This window comes from Pseudochaenichthys georgianus, unplaced genomic scaffold (genome assembly GCF_902827115.2).
Source record: "Pseudochaenichthys georgianus unplaced genomic scaffold, fPseGeo1.2 scaffold_1053_arrow_ctg1, whole genome shotgun sequence".
In the NCBI taxonomy this organism is placed as follows: Eukaryota; Metazoa; Chordata; class Actinopteri; order Perciformes; family Channichthyidae; genus Pseudochaenichthys; species Pseudochaenichthys georgianus.
Genome location: NW_027262019.1, coordinates 22579 through 32860, shown reverse-complemented (window position 1 = coordinate 32860; position 10282 = coordinate 22579).

Below are 10282 nucleotides of genomic sequence, written 5' to 3'. Positions count from 1 at the left end.
TTTCTCTTCACTTGTGTCCATAGTCAACTCACAGACCATCTCAACTGAAGACATCACCCTTAAGTTTTTCCAGCCAGGGCACACATTTATGAGTGCGGACAGTTTCCATTATGGCGTGGAGCAGGAGATGAAGAGCAGACCAGGAGGAGTGGTCTATGATTTTGACGACTTCCTCTCTGTGGTGGGAAACTCTAATTCTAAGAAAGTTGAGGTGGTGGAGCTAAAAAATGAAGGCATCAGGGACTGGACGGATGGCCACTCTGCAGTCAAATCGAAGAAATTACCCAAACTGGCAGACCTTAAAGTTGTCCAGTTGCGCCGTGGATCAAGGAGTATGTTTGTGAAAATATCCCATGAGGAGGAAGACTTCACAGAACTGGATTTCCTGCAAAATAAATTTCAGCTAAATATACCCACCACCTTGAGGCCACAAGACAAGGGCATAGAGGAGGCAAAGAAGAGGGATATCCTCATGAAGCTTGGTCCCCTCATGCCACCCAACAGGAGGCTATTCTGGAGCTCCCTGCATGTGAGCAACACTGATGAAGAATAATGAGAGGAAGAACAAGAAGGATAACCATCACTAATATATGAATAAGATTAATTGTTACCAATAAGGCATTTGCATCACATTCAATTTAATCTAGTATCTAATTTACGGGAGAGAACTTTATGGAAAGAACATGAATTCTAATGTTGTATACCATCAGCATTTGCATTAAATACTATACATTTTACTTTCTATGCAAGTACATTTATTTGTAGGATGTGACTTTTATACACTATTAGAAAACATACACACTACATCATCAACAAGTTTTATTCCCTCTACGTTTTATCTGAAAACGTTAACTGATATTTAACCTAGGGCATTGTTACCTATTATTGCCATTGCAAAATCAGATGTAACTTGCAATTTAAGGAATAAGAAGAGGAGTGTTAGTGTTGTTTCAATTCAACACAACAATGGGTTTATAAAATAGGTCATAACGATGTGAGTTGGTAATGCAACTTTGTCACCTTCAAATACATGTTAATTCCATCTCATTTGCATTATATTTTATTTAGGTTTATATTATATTGAGCCTAATTTGCACCATGATCACTACATTTTATGTAGATGTTATCATTAGTAACATAAACTGATTTTATATTGTGATCAGCAACCAAGTGAGCGATTAAATGGAAGTTAATGCCTTTTGTCTTGGTATTACCCCTTGTTATTTTGCAGACAATGCAAAGGCAGAGTACATTAATTTCCGAAAAAAGGTCAAAGGTCAAGTTTGAGCTCAAGATTTTTATGTAGATATTTAACTTCATTAAAAAAACAAAGAATTGCAACATTTTCAATATTCTGCCTACAATTCATTTGGCTGGACAACAAAACAACTTTAAAGTCATTTTTCACAGTTCTACACTCTGGCGAACCTGTTAAGCCCGAAGGTCCCCGCCGACGGGGACCCTAATTTTTTTTATACACACTCACACAAATATTTTTAATATTTTTTTAAGAATATTTTTTTTTATTTAAATATTTTAAAAAAAATGTTTTGAATGGAATGAATACCTATAGTGATTATTCAATGTAATAAAATGATTTTTATAGTCTGGTATCTGAAAAAGGTCAAATGGCACTGATGGAACCAAATGTGCCCAAAGCTTATTCCGCCTGGACTTTATTTTCATAAACCTCTCTAAAAAGGTCAAATGTCACTTGTTTTGCCTCAATCTTGATACAGGGTACTTATTATATGTTATAATTTGGATTCCTAAAGCTTTTAGGCTACTAACCCATCATTCAAGGTTGGTCTTCACTATAAGTAATGGGTTTTCTTTAGGCGGAGACAGGAATTTACATTTTTTTGCTATGTTCCATCTGAATTTACTCTGACACAGAAACATCTATATTGATTCTGACACTTCTACATCCAACTCACAGATGTAACCTTGCTTTGATAACAACAATTATTCATATAAACCTTTTAGAAGTGAAGTTACAGTCATTTGTTCTGGGAATGTCATTTTCGAGCCTGAAACCTGAAAAACAGGCTCGGGGTTTAACAGGGTTTTTGCCTTTGTAGGGCAATATAGCTCCCCTAGTGGTGGCATGAGCTCCCCTGCGAACATGGTTTGTGAAATTTGGGGGGAGCTCTCTAAAATACTGATATGATGACCAAATCAATTCCATTTTGGGCATTTTTTTTTTTCAAAGGTGTAAAATAAGTGAAATTAAATTATATTTAGAGTTTATTATTCATGAAAAAAGTGTCGCCTGCTTGTACGCTGCCCGCAGCTCCACCCACTACCCGCTCACTCACAAGCTCGTTTAGTTAGCACTGCATGTTTACCAGGCATTGTTGCTGCTGCTAACATGTCGAAAAGAAAAAAACAACTTACCTTGGGCAATTTCTTTAAAAAGACGGCCAAACAACCTAATCAAGAAGACCAACCGAATGTAGCTGGTGGTAACACATCGTACGTTGTGACTGCTGCTACAACAGAACCGAGAGAGGAGGGAGCTAACGTCAGTGCTAGTGCCAACTTGACAGCTAACGTTAACTTGGGGGCTGGCCTACTTATGACAGAAGAGCTATGTGCATTGTTGTGTTGTGTGTGTGGCGTTGCGTCTCTCCAGGCAGTGAGAGTGTTGTGTTCAGGGGCGGCGGGTGCTGTAGGCTAGGGAAGGCTAAGCCTTCCCAAATATTTGTGTCACTGCATCCTGGTAAAATAAAAATATAATGTATAATGTTTGTGTCTTTGACATTAGCACTGCTGCAGCCACTTCAAACCCTGGATATGTTTGAGTTATCTAAACTAACCCTAACAAACGAGATCTCGACGCTGATTAATATCAACTCGGTAAATCAAGCCAGGGCTTCTCTCACCAGCTGAGAGCGCGTTCACGTGAAAGGGGTGGGGTTAGCAACATTTGACCAATCACAAACAGGGACAAGTGTACTGACAGCGCAGCGTCATACTTCGAAATGAATGAAAAGTAAACTAATATTAGACAAATATGAACTTTAAACATCCATGACTTAAACATAATAATCCAGGATACAAGCCACCTGCAAGGTGAATACAGAACAACTGGTTAAAAAATAAATAAACTACCGAGTGTTTGAAAGCGTAACAAGTTTTATGATATCACTGCCCCCATCTAAGACACGAGTGGATCTGACTTTAATTACATTTGAGTTGAGTGTTTCGTCAACCTAATGTGTTGCTTAAAATAATGCTTCTGCATACAGTATGTGACACTGAGTGTTGCACGGCCAGATACGGCTCAGCTGACTCAGATAAGGAGATAATATAGGCCATATTATGATATTATATGATCGATGATCTGATTGAATGTGATATGAATGATAAGTGCGACACGTCGGCGTCTTCTCTGCATACAGCAGTTTAAACTGTATTTCCTTTATCCTGTAATATGACTTGATAGATTTAAGCTCCGCACACTGAGCTCTGATTGGTCAGCAGTCGGTGCTTTCACTGAGTTGATCTCTTTTATAGACGCCGGAGGCGGGCAGCGTCAGGTAAAAAAAAGTGATTTAGCCTTCCCAAACCTGAGCCTCACGCGCCGCCTATGGTTGTGTTGTGCTATAGCTGTATTATTAATATTGTTCATGGTTGGTGCCGCTGGCTGCTCTTATCGCGTGTGTTCGGCTCTGTGTAGGCTACAGCCATAATAGGCTATAGCCCATGTGAAACAATGTAGCCTGTTTTTGAGTCATTTTAAGTTGATTTAATTAAACAGTCAAACGTTACATTGGTGGTCGTGGATTATTTATTATCAAGTTGATTGAAGTTTGCGTAGCCCATACATGCTCGGAAAATCTGTTGACATGAACATGATCCATCAGGACGTTTCATGTAAATGTAGACCTGTGGCACCACCCCGTGTGCAACAGATTTTCTCTTTATAATAGGCCTATGTCTGTGCTGTTGCTATTAATGCACGGATCAGCATTTTATTTTTTTTTGGATAATCTTTTGATCTATGGTCTCTTTTGGTATCCAGAAAGACGAAGGAGGGAAAGATCCAATCATGCGAACATGGTACATATTGCATAGTTAATTAAGGTAAAATGTGCAAATGATACTTCATCCGTCACTGTCAGACCAGAGCATGTAACAAATACAAAATCAAGCAACATGCTTTCTTGTAAATGTCAAAGTATGTATAGAAAATAATAAAAAGTGCAAGGTTAGATTTCCACGAGAATTTGGTGGTGGTGACAATCCCTCTTATTACTCCTTGGTTTGTCTCAATGGTCAGCTTGTTTAAATGTGTATCTGAATATGTGTTATTTTAGATAAGGGAATGTAATGTAAAGTAAGTGACATTTAGGCCCCATTTACACGGAGACGGAAACGAAAATGAACCGAATTTGATATCAAAATATCTTCCGTTCACATATCTTCCGTTTTTTTCGCCGGTCAACATGTCCGTGAAAGTTTATATCTTCCGGACAAAATTTGAAAAGTGCCGGTCAAAAGGTCTTCTTTGTTATTTATTGAGCTTTAAAACAAATTGATAACGACTCTATATAATAATATAAGAATAATAAACGGAGTCTCTCTTTTCCTCCCCCTCTCCTGACAGCTCGTCATTATCTGTCTCATTCACCTGGCTGATCCAGTAATGAGTGACCCGACAGTAAAAATAAGCATATATATATAACTAGTTTAGGTAGTTTGAGAGGTAATTAAAATAGCTAAGGGTGATGATCTAACCTGAAGTGTGTGTTTTGCTCCACTCATCGCTCCATCACAGCGGGCGGAGCTGCAGGTGATCATGCAGAGTTGCGTGTCTCCGTCAGCAGCAGCTGATCTCTGATCTCTCTCTCCTGTCCGATTAGACTTCACTCGGGTTTATGTCCATATCAATCAAATCTAGCTGGAGGCTCCTGATGGGTGCACTGTCCTGCGAGATACCGGGACCTGGCTCGAAACACTCGGTTGTTGTTGTTGACGAAACACATCAGCAATGACGCGGGTGACACAGGGGTGAGCATGAGAGGTGGGGAGAGGCGGGATTATGGCGTATAGGGCGTACACACGGAGCCGTTTGACCCCCCAGAGCGTTACGTCCGTAGATCTATCCACCTTGGGACCCGTAATCGTTTGAGGTTCCGTTTACGCGGTTCCGTTACAGCCTCGTGTGAACGAACCGTCCATATGATAGAAAAAAGTATCAGATACAACCCGAACCGTCTCCATGTAAACGGGGCCTTAGATTAGAGGGTTGATGAACTCCATTCACAGATTGCCTCTCTGCAGGTTACCTTGATGAGGCCACAGTGTCGCGACACACAGCGAGGGTAATGTCCCCGGCCTTGCTTGTACACTCCACGGTCCAATGAACAAGTAGACCACCGCGGCACACCTCTTAAAAGTCAGCAGGCATCCAAGTGTGTAATGATGCCAGGGGTGTGAGGCACTTTACAACCAACCCGTACCTTCACCCACAACTGAGATTAATTGCACTTGATTGACTATATCAGATGCACCTCTCTTTCCTGCTCTCCCATTTGGAACACCCAATAATTTATTGGAAGACCGTCGCTTATGTTAGAAATTAAAATCAATGTTTTATGGCATAATGTACCTTAGATGAAGGAAGTTTTTCCATTAATTAGCACTTCTTTATTAAATATTATGAATATGTCTTTATTATCAGGCTATGTTCCACAATCATTCAAAGTAGCAGTGATAAAACCGCTTCTTAAAAAGCACAACCTCGATCCAGAGGTTTTAGCCAACTATAGACCTATTTCTAATCTTCCGTTCCTCTCAAAAATTCTTGAGAAAGCGGTCGCAAAACAGTTGTGTGATTACTTAAAAAACAATGATTTATTTGAAGATTTTCAGTCTGGCTTTAGAACACATCATAGCACAGAGACAGCTCTGGTTAAAGTCACAAATGATATTCTAATAGCCTCAGACAAGGGACTTGTCTTGTCTTGTCTTGTTTTGCTCGATCTCAGTGCTGCATTTGATACTATCGACCATGATATCCTATTGCAAAGACTAGAGCACTTAGTTGGCATACAGGGAACTGCTTTAGGCTGGTTTAGGTCCTATCTATCTGAACGCTCTCAGTTTGTACGTGTTAACGATGAATCTTCCACGCAAACCAAAGTTAGCCATGGAGTGCCACAGGGCTCAGTGCTCGGACCTATTTTGTTCACATTATATATGCTTCCGTTAGGCAATATTATAAGGAATCATTCTGTAAACTTTCATTGTTATGCGGATGATACTCAACTATATTTATCAATCAAGCCTGATGAAATTAATCATCTAAATAAAATTCAAGACTGCCTTAAGGACTTAAAAACGTGGATGACCTTAAACTTTTTGATGTTAAACACGACCAAAACTGAAGTTATTGTACTTGGCCCGAAGAATCTACGAAACAAATTATGTAAAGACATACTAACTATGGATGGCATTAATTTGGCCTCCAGTGAGACTGTAAGGAATCTTGGTGTTATATTTGATCAGGATTTATCCTTTAACGCCCACATAAAATCAATTTCAAGAACCGCCTACTTCCATCTACGTAACATTGCAAAAATCAGGCATATCTTGCCTCAAACGATGCAGAGAAACTAGTCCATGCATTTGTTACTTCTAGGCTGGATTATTGTAACTATTTATTATCAGGGAGTACCAAGAAGTCAATCAAGTCGCTTCAGCTGATTCAAAATGCTGCGGCTCGTGTACTAACCAGAGTTAGGAAAAGGGACCACATTACTCCTGTTCTGGCTGCCTTACACTGGCTCCCTATAGAACACAGGATAGAATTTAAAATTCTTCTTCTCGCCTACAAAGCCTTAATGGGCAGGCGCCATCTTACCTTAAAGAACTCATTATACCCTACTGTCCTACTAGGGCATTGCGTTCCAAGAATGCAGGGTTGTTGGTTGTTCCTAGAATCTCTAAAAGTACAATGGGAGCCAGAGCCTTTTCTTATCAAGCTCCACATTTGTGGAATCAGCTTCCAGTTTGTGTTCGGGCGGCAGACACCCTATCCGTTTTTAAGAGTGCGCTTAAGACCTTCCTTTTTGATAAAGCTTATAGTTAGGGCTGATTAGATTCAGCCCCTAGTTTTGCTGATATAGGCTTAGTTTGTCGGGGGACATCTTACTTCTTCCTTCTCTCTGTCTATACCCGTGTACACTCATGTTCCGATTAACCCAGCTTCCCCAAATGTCTTTCTTTTTGGTGTCTATATACGCTGGGATCCGGAGTCATGGATGATCCTGCGGTCCTGTGTCCTGGATCGCGAGCGCTGGATCTTGAGTCGTGGCTGTGGTCCTGGATGGATATCCTCGTGGATTCATCTTCCTATTATACACACATGCATTTCCAAACATTTGGACTACCTATGTTGCAAATGTATTATCTTTTCAATTTACACACGGCATCTATTGCACGTCTGTCCGTCCTGGGAGAGGGATCCCTCCTCTGTTGCTCTCCCTGAGGTTTCTCCCATTTTTTCCCTTTAAACTGGGTTTTCTTTGGAAGTTTTTCCTTGTACGATGTGAGGGTCTAAGGACAGAGGGTGTCGTATTGTCATACTGATATTCTGTACACACTGTGAAGACCACTGAGACAAATGTAACATTTGTGATATTGGGCTATATAAATAAACATTGATTGATTGATTGATTGATAAACATACAGTCAGTTTAAATGCTATTTTATTCTGGAAAAAAACGGAAGTTCTCAATACCAAGCTTTTATTCTGAAAATCCTTCATGACGACATCCCGGACTACCGCCCATTAGTATCATTAAAGTGGCTATTGACGCCGTTAACATATTTTACATATAAAGTTATGAAAGAGATAAGGAGGAGAAAAGGCATGTGGAAGTAAGCAATGAATATACAATGTTGAAATCCTCTGTTTAACGCGATATCGGACACAGGAGAACGAGGGGGGAAGTCCCCTACGTCACTACAGCTCCCAGAGAGGAGGAGCGAACAGCCAAAGCGGGAAGGATGAATGCTTGTAAGGTCTCTTCTGCACGGCCATCACAGGGAGAGGAAGCTGCAGACTTTCTCTCCTGTCGGACAATATCCTGTTTGTAACATTACCACGCTTTTTATTAATTCAAGTACCAATTTGAAACAATCTCAGAGACTCCATTTAGTCTCCTTTTTAAGCTTCTCTCCTGGACGCTAGAATAACCACACATAGATAACACTTACTCAATACATATCGAGCCCTTATCAGAGAAATGTCTAATTAAGCTCCATTTCCGTGTGTTTATTTCACATAAGTGGAGTGCAAAAAAAATGGAGTGCAAAATAAATCTATTAATTTGTTTACATGCAGTGTGCTGTCTGTGACATCAATAAGAAGGTTGATGGAAAAAGCAACACATCGCTAATATTGGCGTTAAACATCTAGTCACAACAGAGAGGGGAGCAGTTTTGAGGATGAAATTAGCATGCACATCACGTCCATATGATTGCAGCTGATTTGAAGTATGAAAGTGAACAAAGACCAAGGGACTCATTTGAGATTTGCTCGCAGTGGACGGCGCTGCACCATCAGTGTCTGACTTATTAAAACAACAACCTTGTAACTGAGAAACACTTAAATGCTACATTTCAAATGTTTACAATCCATCACTAAATTCATGGCAAACCAATGTTAACATCATGCAATAACACTAAGACGACATTAGTTGCATTGAACTGATCTTTTAAATAAGTTGTACTTACAATTTAGTGAGAATCATGGGCTTGTGCTTCACTGAGGATCTTTGTCATTCTGACAGGGAAGCAAACTGCAGTTATTACACTTCGCATTTTGAAATATGTGTAACTCTGTTAATATAAAACTCACACTGCTCAAACGTCCTTACTTTTCCTAAAATTGGTATATTTATTTAGTTATTTATTTTGGGGCGTGGGGAATGAAGAGAAAAATATGAGCATTTTATGAGCATTGGATTTTGACCCCTCATATAAACATACATAATGCTGCTCTATACTTTGCAGCCACAAGCCGTTGCCAAGCAACGCTTATTGTTTAGGTCCTTTTGATAAGCAGGCAGTCATATAATTAGCTAGAACTAGCTAGATCTGATAGATTTGGATATAAACGCGAGTGAAGACCGGATCTGCGAGAGCGAGATCAGATCAGATCTCCTGACGGAGAACATGCAGCTCTTCCGGATCACGGAGCGTCCACACTACAGCTTCAAAAAAAGCTTGGAGCTGGAGCTTGGAGCAATATATATATAAACTCCCCAAACAGGCGAAAACCTACCAGTTTCACCCACTGTCTCTGCCACCTCCCTCCATGCCTGGTTCCTCCAGTTTGTATCCCGGTAGGTGAAGAGGGTCTGGTCATACAAAACCGGGTGATTTGCTACAGCGATAATTAGTTTCTCCTCCAACTTTTTTTGAAATATATAAATGAATGGCGGGATATCTCTCCCAGCTTAGATGCGGTTTGATTGGCTACGGCTTGAGCTGTCAGATTTTCCGAAACGGGATTTGATTGGCTGGCACTGGCTACTCCGGCATCTCCGGTGTCAGAAGTTGAACATTGTTCAAATTCTGACGGCGGAGACGGACCGCTATGCTACCCACAATTCAGTTTGGCGAAAAAGCGAGGCAACGTGACGTCACCCCATTCAAAGTGAATGGGCAGATTGAAGCTGTCGATGCTGTCGATGCTGTCGATGCTGTCGACGCTGTCGTGTGGACGGGCCGTCACAGCTGCCCCGCTGTGACGGACCATTGGCTGGAGCAAAATACACTAAGAGTTAGAACACACTTAGCTAGCTTATATACTCTGGAACTAGCTAAACTAGTTATAAATATATGTATTCTTTATTTTCGGTTCACATATTACAGGTTCAGCGAGCTGCACGAGACTGACCGGCTGTCAGGAGAGAGAGGAAAAGAGAGCACCCCGTTTATTCTTCCCATTTTATTATCCAGAATTGCTGTAACATTTTGAATAAAGTAGTTCATCTACTATTAGTAGTGTGTTTAAATGCATGTTTTTCTGTTTCATGAACATAAAATAAATCTCATGTACCCCTAGGGGCCCGCGTACCCCCATTTGAGAACCACTGCTCAGGGGTGGGGAATCTCTGGCCCCCGGGCCGTTTACGGCCCTCGAGACAATTTGATACGGCCCTCGAGGTAACACACGCAAAAAAGACAAATTAAGAAATCCAGACCGCAAAATAATTAAACAAGCGAGTGCCTGTTTTTCCTGGCCAAGGTCAGGGTCCTTGAA